The sequence below is a fragment of the Phasianus colchicus genome, chromosome 5 (assembly GCF_987193195.1).
Source record: "Phasianus colchicus chromosome 5, bPhaCol1.hap1.1, whole genome shotgun sequence".
Classification (NCBI taxonomy): domain Eukaryota; kingdom Metazoa; phylum Chordata; class Aves; order Galliformes; family Phasianidae; genus Phasianus; species Phasianus colchicus.
Window position 1 is genome coordinate 19,893,703 of NC_143440.1, and position 13,025 is coordinate 19,906,727.

At 37.3% G+C, this 13,025-nt stretch overlaps 2 long non-coding RNA genes across 2 annotated transcripts in view; both read left to right on the top strand.

Moving 5' to 3' along the window:
* Positions 1 to 2,641: 2,641 nt before the first annotated feature.
* Positions 2,642 to 6,311, top strand: LOC149917790 (uncharacterized). The gene is made up of 3 exons (XR_016467248.1): positions 2,642 to 2,823; positions 3,764 to 3,849; positions 6,079 to 6,311. It is a non-coding gene; the product is annotated as an uncharacterized LOC149917790 (long non-coding RNA).
* A 130-nt stretch (positions 6,312 to 6,441) lies between these two features.
* LOC149917791 (uncharacterized) overlaps positions 6,442 to 13,025 on the top strand; it is a 34,769-nt gene continuing 28,185 nt past the window's right edge. The window contains exon 1 of the long non-coding RNA XR_016466814.1: positions 6,442 to 6,627. This is a non-coding gene — a long non-coding RNA (uncharacterized LOC149917791). The remainder of the gene's footprint in view (positions 6,628 to 13,025) is intronic.

Consider the following 13,025-nt stretch of genomic DNA (forward strand, 5'->3'; position numbering starts at 1 on the left):
CTGTTTAACCTGGAATTTAAATTTTTGTTCTTATGCATTCAATAATATGAAGTAAAATATCCATAAAACAATCTCTGTCATCACCAATCCTATTAGCTAGCAGGATCAGAGGAGTTTTGCTAAAACAGTGTTTTTTGGAATGTTGTAAGTAGAAAATGCATAAGGACTTCTGTCTTATAAGACATACAAAAGCAGTCTTATAAAAAGAAGGGAAGTCTTTTCAACTATTTGGTTTTTTTTTAAGCAGCAGCTGATCCATCACAAGTCTGGCTCGTTTGTCACCCCTAGATACAGTTTCTAGCTACATTATTTCTTTTAATAATACCGTCTGGGCTTTGTGGTTAACTTTTAAAAGGAAGCAGTCTGTTATCTACGTGGTCACTGAATCATTGATGTTCAAGACATTGAGAAATAGATTCTATCTCATCACTTGTGCTTGATGACTCAGTGGCAGCTGCCAATAGAAAAAGTACTGTTTCCCCATCAGGACATCCCCTTAGTGGAATGCTTGAAAGTGTGAGATGTTTCACAAGGAACTGTTGGAGTCTGAACTGGCCTTCCTGCAGATCAGTCTGTTCATCCTGGAGACTACATTGCTTGAGTGGAGAGGCATAAAGAATGCTATTTACTGCAATATATAAGCAATTATAATGTAGGGTTTATCAGAAATTTAGCATAATATTGATTTAAATAATAGAAACAAGACCATCGTGTCTAGGATGCTTACTTTTGCTATGAGAATTTTCTTAGAAAGAAAGTGAAATATCTTTGACTGAGCTATCAAGCTGCACAGTTTCTATCATGGTGTTCATTATTTTCTCAGTTTTAAGAAAATCACTTTTGCAAAGTTATTAATGCTGAGAGAAGATTTTATTTATTTATTTAGCCATGTCTTGGCTAAGGAACAGAGGAGAGTTGCTCACATCATTCTTGTCTTCCTTTTTAAGGATACTGTAGTTGTTTTTGTTTTGTTTTGTTTTTCCCCCGAAATGTGTTAGTAGTGATTTAATATTTAAAACTGTGAAAAAATATTGGAAAAAAATATTTTTAGTAGTGTGAGTACTGTACAATTCTTACTGGTTTTATAGCCATGTTCACTTGTAAGGATGGATATTTTCTCAATCAGTATGTCTGAATTTTTATTTTTTAATCTTGATGTTAGACACAGTTATCCTACATCATTTTCAGGTCCTTTCCTATCTGGTTAATCATGATATGGGTCTGTCATTATTACTGTAAATTGTATCTTTTTTTATGATGCTTGTCTGACTACTGGGTCTGTTTCCAGAACTGTAAAGTTGTCATTCCTTTCAGTTTCAAAGAGCTCTTTTCCTAATTCTGGTCCACAAGAAAAAGTTGGCAGCCTTATACATTGGTACAGCTCATTCACGGCCAAAGGAAAAGCCTGATGTAAAATCTGCTCTCTGTCCTGTGGCAGCTCTGCAGGCTGATCAAAAACTGTGGATGGTCCTCATCTGCGTGGGGCTAGACCAATATGTTGTCCAGGTTCTTAAGTGGCTCTCAGCTTTTGAGCATAAAGCTAATTTATGTAATCTTTGCAGTATTTTCAGAGTGCAAAAGTGTTCAGGTACAGAGAATTTAAGTTCACTGGGGCAGGAGCTCTTGTCTCTTATTTACAGTCAAACAGTTTAACCTGGAAGATAACGATTCACCTCTGCATCCTGTTTTCAGTAGTGTTTTATGATTGATGAGCTTACAGTAAAACAGGAATAAGACACATGAGAAATATATTCAAAGTCATACACAGAGGTGGGGAGAGGGTGGGAATTTTCCAGCGATTACACCCTGGCCCATGAGACTTAATTATCCAAAACAGTCTGATAAGTAATGTAATTTGTTTGCATAGCTAACTCCCCTGATTAGTTCTGGGGAGGTACGTGGCTTTCTTTCCACTTTAGGGAGTTTCTCTAATAATTTTCTTCCAAAGGTGAATAACGTCATATTTCCCTAAATGCAGCTGGCTCTGAGAATCGAATTTTGTATTCAACAAGTGAACTTTCAATCTCAAATGGCTTGGTAGATGCTTCCGCCACAGGAGTTTCTTTCTCCTTTCCAGTATACGTCTTCTGCCTGTTGCTAGCTTGCTCTTCAACTTAGGTCATAGTATCCTTAAAGTACAGCCTTTTCAAAGTAAACCCATTCAGACATAACTCATTCCATACTTTATCTAGGTAAATCTCTAGATTGTAGCAGAGGACAAAAATATCACAACCCTTAATTTAAAGCGAGAAAACTCATTTTAGCATTGTGTCCATTTTGTCTGGAAATTATTTGGATTGTGATTTTTGTTGTTGTTGTTGTTCTTTTTTATTGTTCCATCAAACTGTAGTGTTCGTGGATAGTAGTGTAGATTATCAGCTGTTCTGTATACGAAAATTTATCCCCAGTTGACAACTACTAAGTCTAAAGGTTGTGATCTCTCTTTTGTAAGATAATTTTAAGGACTTTTTTGTTTTGTTCTCCCAGACATATGTTTCAAAGACCTTAATGGAAGAATTCTTTTTTTGAAAGTAAAGGACTCAGTCTTGAATGATGGGAAACTTGGGTAGGAGAGGAAACGGAGTGATACCATTTTGTTTTGCCAAAATCAAAGAATGAATATGAATGGTTCCTCTTTATGCATGTATCACATCTCCTTGCAGAAAGTAACTACTTTGAAATGCTGACTATTGCAACACCCTATTTTAAAGATTTTGAGAGTCTGTGATTCCTAACAAGACAATCCCATTCACTTTTCTTTCAGAAGGAAGAAACAGAGAGACTTTGGTGCATGTTTTTAATGGACTGTCTCCCATATATCTGGTACCAGTATTTATGCTTATAATTAATTCCTTGGGATTTCTGAGTCATTTAGGCTGTCAGTTACTGAAAATCCTGGGAGTTAATGATGGAATTCTCCAATGAAAAAGGGAACCTGTGGATATTAAGCATCTTGCAGTGCATGGAGAGCTGGACTAGAAGCCAACCTGGTCATTCAAGGCAGACTGATGGAGTCCAGTAGAACAGCAATTCTGAAATCTGACCTTTATCCTGGCATTAGAATTCTACTTCAATCATGACTTGAGGGATAATAAAACTGGAGAGGTTTTTGTATTCTTAGTGGTGGAGTATTTACCATGCATTCTTGTAAAAGGAAGTCTTAAGCTCAGTCTTGCTCAGGAAGTAGAAGATGTGGGTTCACTTCTGTATTCTGTCTTGGATTCACACGTCCAGGAAAAAAACAACAACAAAACACAGGTAACCCAGGGGATAAAAATCACCTAATTATCTTTATCTATACTTATAAAAGTGAGCCACAATGGAGCAGACATTACAACATTCAAAGGCAAATACAGCCCACCAGGGGGTGGGTTATCCTGGAGGAGTAGTTCTCAAGGGCAAGTCTACACCTTATCAATTATTACTTGCCAAAAACAAAGTTCTATTTACTGTTCATTGTTAGGTAAACAGTAATCAATATTTCCCATCAATGATGAGAAATCTGACCGTACTTTTTAGCTCTTCTGATCTCAGTGAATTTTGCATTTGACTTTCTGTGTGTGTCCAGGAGCAGAAATCAAAGTCATTTTAATGCCAAAACCACAGCTATACAGGGCATCAAAATATTGAGATAAGATTGCTGAAGGTCACTGTTTTGGGCTGGGACCCCTGGAATCCTCTCTTTTGCACTTGAGGTATGCCTGAATCTATTTGTGAATCTAGTTCATTGTATGTATCCATTTGTTGTTTTGTTGCTTCGTAGGATATCAGTAGACTGTCTGTTTGAGACTTGGAGAAAAGAAGGACCAACTGTTTGTTAGTGGAAGTGGTATGCCCTGCAAATAAAAGGTAATAGATATCTGATTTTCTTCCTTTCAGGCATAGTGCTTGGTGGGAGAAGGTGAAAGTGCTGCCTTCTGGATGATTAATGCCACTCTCTGAAGGCATTCCCTTTTTCAGCGTGGCATTAGATAAATGGCACTGTGGCTCTTCTGTCTGTTATCTGTGTGAAATAGTCATGGCCAGAGATATGATATGTGCCAGCAAAGGAATTTGTCATATGCTGTGTGATGGTTCACAACAGGTGAATCCAAAGGAAGTCTTGAATTGCATAGAGCTGGGCTGATACAGTAACAGAGCTTGTATGTGTGAGTTACACAAGTGTGATTTATTCCCTGGTCACAGTTTTCCATGATTATACCTCAAAGGCACAATGCATGGAAACGTTGTCTGCTATAGCAACATGACTCATTTGTTCTTTTAAAGACATCTCAATTACATCAGAGGGATCATTTTTGGAAATCCGATCATTTTCACTGAGTCAGTTAACTGCCTTTTCCACATGTGCCTGATAATTTTCTGAGTAAGCTTAAAGAATGCAAGGCTGATGACTGTTGGTGGGGTCTGCCTGTCAAGAGGTGGAGAATACCCCAAATGAATACGTGGTCTGTATGTCATGCACTATTATTCATATGCGTGCTATCCAAGCAGGGCTGTAATTTGGCATACTAGTAATTAATTTTTTTTTCTCATGGTATAGTAAGTTGAAGAATGTGCTCTAAGGAAAAGATAATTCTGCTTTCACAGAGTACTTCCCCAGTTGCTTAGTTTGCAATAACAACCATAGAATCAATACAGATAATTTTATAAACAAAGTCCAAACAATTATCCAGGATATACAGACTATATGAAAAAGCAACCAAAATTTTTATCACAAGGAGTAAATCACAGGCCATAAGGTTTTAGAGGAATTTAAATGTAGAGGTAAAAATTGTCTTAAAAAAAATATGACGTGATATCACATTGTCTATTTCAAAAGTATTTTTGTTTAGACTTAAATGGTCCAAGATATTTTCAGTGAATTTCTGAATGCTTAAACAGAGTGTTTGTTGTTTTGTTTTTTTTTTTTTTACCTGAAGTGACTAGAAGAGATCAGGAGCACCTTTTTGTTCTAATTATTTATAGTTTTATTGGAAACTATTCTATTTCTATTTAAAATAGAAAAATATTTCTGTGTGTATTGTACGTGTATTCATGTGTGCGCTACTGAAGAGAAGAGCTGGGATTTCTTCTCTATGAAATGTTGTGTCTGAAGGGGTCACTTGGTACAAACTGGAAGGAAAAAAAGCCCTCAGAGTAAGCTGAACAAATTCCTGCCCGCATGCTGTCCTGTGATTTGACTGTCAATGAGTGATGTATCCACTGTCACTTGAAAACATGAAAAACAGGGCCAAGCAGAAGTAGGTTTGCCAAAATTAAAGCTCTTATTAAAACATCTGTTCACTGTTTCACAGTGTTTCACAGAATGTTTAAAACATTCTCTTTTACTGTTTATTTATTATATATATATAAAATATATATTATCTATTTTGCCAAAAAACAAACCACAAAAAAAGCCCTCCATTTACTATAGACACTGTGTGCTTTAGGAGAACTTGGAAGAGTGGTGTAACCAAGAGAGTACTTTTTCTAGCTGTCTGTTTTTGGTAAATCTCAGACTAAGGAATTGTGAAACGGCTCTTGAACTTGAAGTTAGTGAGACTTCCTGGATGGGAAGTGAACAGCAAGGATTTCCCAGATTTCTCAGTCTTGGGGCTTTCTGACTTAGAAACGCTGAATTATTTCACTTAAGTTGTCAAAAGTATCTCCACTGTCTCTGGAATACAAATTTATACAATACCAGTGCTGTCACTGCATGCAGCCTGCTCTGCTGCAGCCCAGCTAACATTCTTAGGGCATGAGTGGATGGCTACCAAGCAGAAGGCATTCTCAGCATCACAGGGGGCAGAGGCAGCTGATTTAACAGCATCTCAGTTATTAAATCTACTCCTACAGGGTCACCAAAACCAACCTGTAGGAAATAACAAGTCTCAGCTTGCTACATGCAAAGGCAACTCTTGCCTACTGCACCCAACAGGAGCATTCAGGGCTTTGGATTAATTATAAAGCACTGTTATTAAACTTGTAATGAAATGATTCAGGAGAGATTGACATAGGAACTGTTGGTCTTTAAAGCTTTTACTCTATTTCAGAACGCGGTCAACATCTTTATTAACACAGTCTTGTGTTTGCTCTCAGGCAAAATGAGATGAACTGAGCACCTGTGCAAACCAGAGCAGTGATTGCAACAGCATGCAGTTATACGATGTGTACCTGGCACTGTACTGCACGGATGTCAGGCTTAAAATACCAACACCAAGGTCCTAATTAAAACATGCATGTTGTTTGGCAACCAGTAGCTTTTGAAATCAAGGATTCACAGGATCAGGCTTTTCTCTCAGATCTCGTCTCCTCTACATTCCAAGTGTATGTTCAAGGCATGTGTGCTATTTGATTTCTAAATGTATTTACTTTTTTTTTTTTTAATGTATTATGCCTAATATCTCCAGAGGAGTTTGTATTCAAATCATGATCAGAAATTCTGTTTTTCTAGGAACTGATTGATTCCTTTTTGATGAAATTTGGACATTGATTGAAAGTGCAGAAGAAGAGTAATATCACCTCAGGTTTACTTCTGAGGAATGCAGTAAATAGATACTCCATGCTTTAACCCCAATGACTCCAACGAAAAATTGATGTACAAATCTATGAAGAACAGTCTGGAAAAGAATAGCACAAGGAACACAGGTACCGAAACATTTGTGCACGTATCTGTTGGGGCTGGTTGTGTATTTCCAAAAAACAAAACTTACTTTAAAATATTCTACAGCAGAAAGAAACCATTTTGGATCTTTATCACTTAAGGACATCATCACTTCTTTTTCCTATATCCTTTCTCTGATTTTACCTTCAATATTTGTTTTGGAATCATTTTTGTCTTCTCTTCCTCTTCTCCTGGAAAATTATTACAAAAATAACCAGAAACAAGCAATAATTATATTAACGCATTACAAAATAAGGTATTCTTAGAACCAGAAATACAACAAAGCAACCTGTTTGTGGCTAATTTCCTGGATAGGAGAGAGAGCTCAGGGTGTGACTGGAAAGAGAGGTTTATGCCATAGAAACATACTCATCTCCACCCACAAATAAGGGTCATTGTTACCCAATGAGCAGTGAGGTTCTGCAGGGACCTCATGTCATTCTCTGCACTCTGCTCTTGGAGAATTCATCTCAGTCTTTTTGGCCCTTCTGGCCAGGCAGCTGGCTTTAGTTAGGATGAAACCAACTGCATACAGAGAGCTGATGACTACCTTGCTATAACTATGCTTATGAATGTTCCTTTGCATCTAAGAGTATAACCCACAGTTCTGGTCAGATTCCAAGTAACAATGTTCTTCTACCTTACATTTTCACATAAATTCATCTGGAATAAACAATTGTCAAAACAATATGCTTTCAGTTGGTTGCTGTATTGCAGTGACAGACAAATTAATCCTTAAATGTAGTCTGTAGTTAGTCAATTGATGGTGATGGACTGCTAAATAAATAGCAATCTTTGTCCCTTACAAATAGTTTTTAGATATTGCCATGATAGACAGAAAAAAATACAAAAAACAAAAAACTGCTAGACAGAGGAATTGGTCTATTTTGCATTTTGCCTGGGAGGTTTAAAGTTGAGATGGAAACTCCAGTAGATCAGATATATGTTTGGCTTTCATAAGATAATGTTTCATGTCAGTCAAAAGGTAACAGCAAAATCATAAGAAACAATATCTATTAGATATTTTATAACAAAATTAAACTTTCTGTTCCTTAAGAAGCAGAATTTATGGTGCTTGGAACACAGTGATCAGGGAATGAAAAAGAAAATGTAGCTACAACGGAAACTGAATAGTAACTCATTCAAGTGATGTTCACTTTTCTATGCTAATTAAGTTTCGTGTGAATAATGCTAGATTGGCAGCTTGAAATATGAAGGCCTTTAATTAAGAAAATCACACTCGCTTGGAGAGTATGTTAGAAATGGCATTAGATTAGCTTCCTTGAGTTGTTTGAGCAGGCTAGATTAATGGTTTGTTTCCTGGTATTTGGGAGACTGTAGATGGCCAGGTTTTCCTTCGTCTTCTTTTAGTGTATCACATTTTGCTAACTCAAGGACAAGATATTGCACAGGATGGTTCTCTACTCCGCTATTATAGTTCCTTGATTATTTGAAAACTTCTTTATATGCCCTTCATGATTTTACTTGAATGCGTGCATATGTCTGAATTAACTTCATTAGTGTGACTATTTTGTGGGGGTTATTAGCAACATGTCATGTGACTGCTCTGCCTTCATGTAGCGGGTGTCAGCCAAGGGGAAAAACACATAAAACACCTCCAGAAGCTAAGATTTTCACATCTCAGTGTAATTTCCCATTCTCGGTTTAAGAGATGCTGGCTGCAATCAAACGTGCGTTGCAGTGACTAATGGCTGAATCTGCGCTCAGATTCAGTTGTGTTATTAGCAGTCTGCAGAGCCTGCCCTAGCTGATCTCTCTCTTTCTCTCTTAGCTCATGTGATCTGCTGTGTCAGTCTCCTTGTCATTCCCTGAGATTAAGCTTCCCGCTAATCGTATTGAGGCATTCCCCATTTGAGATGGGAAACTGGAACTGAAAAATTTCCTCAGTGGGAGGAGTGGGAATTCTCTCGGAGTGAGTTCCAGGGGTTTCAGAAAACAATTTAAAGGATTTCCTGATACAGAGTGTCATTGCAGTAATACAGGAGGAATGTTTTTACTGAGTTTACATTTTAAAAAGCCCAGAAATTTTCTAAAGAAAAAATAAAGTTGTTGCTAAGATATTAAAGTTGCATTTTAATGTCAATGTTATCTTCTGCTGCATCCAATAGTAGTGCCCCAGAGTGAACTTAGTCTTTAGAGAAGAAAATCACAACAGAATTTGTTCTGCTTACTAGGAGACAGCTGGGCACAGGCAGAACTTGTTGGTGTCAACTGTTTCAGAGGAGGCAGTACTATACATGAGAGAGGGACAACAAGAAGTTTGTTGCTGATGAAACACTAAAATGCTCAGAAGAATGAAAGTGTCAATTCAGTGTGAGGTTGCCAGCACTGAGATTGTGGAAAATGCAGCCAGTATCACTGGTATAGGTTGTTCTCAAATGTGAACTTCGTAAATAACCAGGAATTTGTAGGGAAAATGATTTTTGTTTTGTCACCTTATGTCATCTATGAGTATTCCCAACTCTTAACCCACAGTGCTCTCTTCCTCTACCTGTTCCTAATTTGTTGGCTTCCTCCCAAAGCCATTTTCTTATGCTTAGCAATAGATATTCCTGAACACCTCGCTAAGTATAATAGGAAATAATTAGATCAAGCCATTTAAAATTAATTGGCAAAGGAGATATAATTATGTAGGCATGCAGTTTGATTACAGTGGTTACAGTGCTTTCTTCACTATCACATGCTGCTTCTTCTCTTCATCTTCCCAGAACCCCAGACTCACGCAGTGCTTGACACTGTCAGTCTCACTTAATGAGAGTCTTTTTTGTATTTTGTTTATGCCATGTTATTCTATGTGTGCCACTCAGGGGCTCTCTCTGATGAAGATAAATCCCTCGTGCTTCTCTGTGATTTGTGACTGCAATGCCAGAATGTTTCAAAAGCGATAATTTGTCTTTCCAGTGTTCCCCAAGACAAACCACAGTACCTCCAGGAGAGATAGATGGGGCTTATGAGGAAAAGGAACAATTAACTTTGTGAGCTTGAGACAGTGCAGTTCTATTCATTAACATCATGTGCAGTTCTAACAAAAATGAGACATGCAGGAAATCATGTTGTAGAATATGTAGGAGTAAACAGAACTTCATGCACTCAAAGAGCAGCTCTCCAGTTGCAGCTGTGAATCAGTGAGATTTTTGTAACTGAAGCAGAAGGTTCAGCTTAGAAATTCAGAAGCTAATATATAGCCTTTAATTATTATTATTATTTTAATTGCGTTAAGTTCTCCAGATCCAGATAGAAAATATGTGGCAGAGACAGGATTCGTTTTCACTTAGCCAATGGGTGTCCAACCTTTTGGCTTGCCTGGGCCACCCTGAGAGAAGAGAAATAGTCTTGGGCTGCATGTATGTAGGTCACTATGAAAGTAATGCTTCCTATGTATTTCCATGGAAATTACAACAACACTGTAACACTGTTTAATAGAGCAAATTCTCAGCTACATAACACTTACTTTTCAACGCAGTCACAATTAGATCTGTATTTTTGTCAGTGATGAACAAGAGCCTCAATGCCATGCTTGTAACAACCTGTACCAGTGGAAGTGATGCACTGTCATCCACTGCACTATCCACCACCTGCTGTATCAGGGGGTACAATTTCTTCTGTGTGGAGGAACTCAATAGCACACCTTTGCTTCTTATGCACTTCCATGTCAGATACCTTTCTGTCAGGCTGCCCCTCTGCTGCCACTGGTCATACAGCAACAAAATGGAACAGAACATTGGCAGGGAGGTTCAGCTTCTATCACCATACCAGCACTATCCACCTCTGACATTGTAAATAAAATAAAATAGGAAATGTTACTTTTGGAGCTGCCCTCATAAAATATATAATATAGTTAATGTATATAAGTAACAAAAAAAATAATTTTAAAATATTTTTTATTAAAACATTGAAAAGGAGAGCAATAAAACTAATGAGATATATGACCTTGTTTTTGTGAAACTAATTCATCAATCCATGGTTCGATGCTGAATAATGTATGGTGAAGGAGGAAATTATACGGCTGTGAAATTGTGAGGGCGGCTTCTCATGCATACAACAGAACAGAGCTATGATTATACATCCATGCGTCCTGATATTTCCTAATTTTGGAACCTACAACCTGAAAAACAAGAGGTGTTCTATGCAACCCGACTGGGTTTTCAAAATCAAAATTAAAGCCTCCAAAAATGCTGCCTCTTAGAAAAATATCTTTATTATAGTCACAGTTTTTGTCTCAGTTAACAGTGACAGTTATCTGTGGTGGACTGATGCTGATGTCCAGACCATCACTAAGGAAAAAGGGAAGGAGTGACAGATGATTGAGGTTTTAGCATAGTGCAGCCACATTTCCAGAATGCATATACTGTGCGTTCAGTGTGGAAGTCCTCCTGGCAGGAGGGAAAATATATCTTGAAAAAAGTTGTATGAGTTTAGACATGGCTGCTGTTTTTCTTTCTTACAACACAAAGCTGAACCTTTCTATGGCTTCTGTTACACACAGTTTCCCTTTTGCTTTCTGGGCTGTTCCCGTACTGAATCAACCTACGTCTGCTTCTCTCCCAGCCAGGTCTTTCCGTAGGATCCTTTTTGCAGTCCACTGATATATGAATCAGCTCTTCTCCTTTCCCCAACTCTGGTAGTTTCTTTATTTCTCTCAGTCAGTGTGACTACATCATATCTGGCAGTTTGAAGGAAAGTTGGGCTCATCTCCATGTTTGGGCATGCCCTGTGGAGGTGGAATATTTGATAATAGCTGCAAAGAGCCACTGGGTGTAGATGAGACACAGTTATTACCTTTACAGTTTTAAGGATGGAGTATGGCATGGTCCTGATGCAACAACCACTCCCAGGTAAAAATGTAAAAACATACGTGGGTGTAAGGAGAACTGAAAGAAATGTCAGAAATATGTAGTTTTGAATAAAACAAAAATCCTATTTTTGTGTTTTGAAATGATCAAACTATTCTGATTGGATTTTCCACAAAACTGGATTTACCTTAACAAAATATTCAGAAAAAAATAAGTTCAAAATTTAGCAGACCTTTAAAATAAGTATTGTTACATGGCATTAATAGGTGGAACAAATGATAGAGGCTACCAAATCACCAATAAATAGAAATATAAAGAAATAGCTGCACAAGACTAATACGGAACCCAAGCAACTATCTAGATATAGACCTGTGTGCTGGATTTGTTTGTTTTCTTTCCAGTCTCGGAGCTTTTAAACCTATATGTATATATAAGTTTATATATAATCCTTATATTTAAGGATTTTCTTTCCTCCAGAGAAGGGATTTCCTACACAATCAGTGTCTCCTTCCTTTCTTCCCCTCTCTCTGCATATAATAAAATATTTTTCTCAATTTACAGTACTGACACATAATTGAGCCCTGTCTGGCATTCTCTCAAGAAGATAGAGATATAGGGAAGATACTTGAGCTATTAGCTAAGCCTTGTATATAATTTTTTCTCTTCTCTTTTAATTATGGTTTGACACTTTCAGTGCTTTTTATTCTTCTTAAAATACAACCTAAGAAATTCTTCATTAAAAAAATGAGTTAGATTGAATGGAGGAAGAAAAATGAAAGATTATTGTAGAGCTCTGGAACACTCAGGCAGAGGAACTAAGCCAGATTTCACTCCGGTACATTTGGTTTCAAAATGGCTGGCAAAGGCAAAAAAAAAAAAAAAAAAAGTCTTGGAACTTCTCCACATTGCTCAGGATTTCTGTGATCATCCCAAACCACCTCTGAATTGCCTGAAGTAATTTCAAGGGGGAGTTGTATGCTCTCAAAGAGGAATTGAATAGACAATAGTACTGTTGCTCTGGTACCTGTTGTTCAGTTATTTGTATGTACTTCCCAAAGGGAAATCACTGCGTAGTTTTTATTTTACCTTTTCTTCCCTTTCCTTTTATTTCTCTCCTCCTCTTCTTGTACATTCCTCAATTTAAAATTTTATTTCCCTCTCTTCCACAACTGTTCTTTTCCTCTCTACAACTCATTTTTATTACTCACATTGAACAATAGGCTAGGTTGATGAGTGAGTTTCTATGCCATTTATTATTTGCTAGTGAGAAGACTATCTCTTTGTTTAAAAGAAAAAAAAATAGAGATAAAAAGGGACAAGTGTCTACCCTGTAAAGTTCACACGGAGAGCTCTTGAAGGGTTTAAATTCTCTTCCATCACATTCACAAGGAGACACATTCCAAATCCACTTTCATGTCCATGAGGGAAAAAGTGGACTTGTTTATAGGAAAAGAATTAACAGTGCTACGTTCGTATTTACACAGCTGATGACTACACACTTCATGGCAAGTATGTTAGGATCTACCTTTCCAGGTCTGGGTGTACAGTAATTAAACTGCAAGGAAATT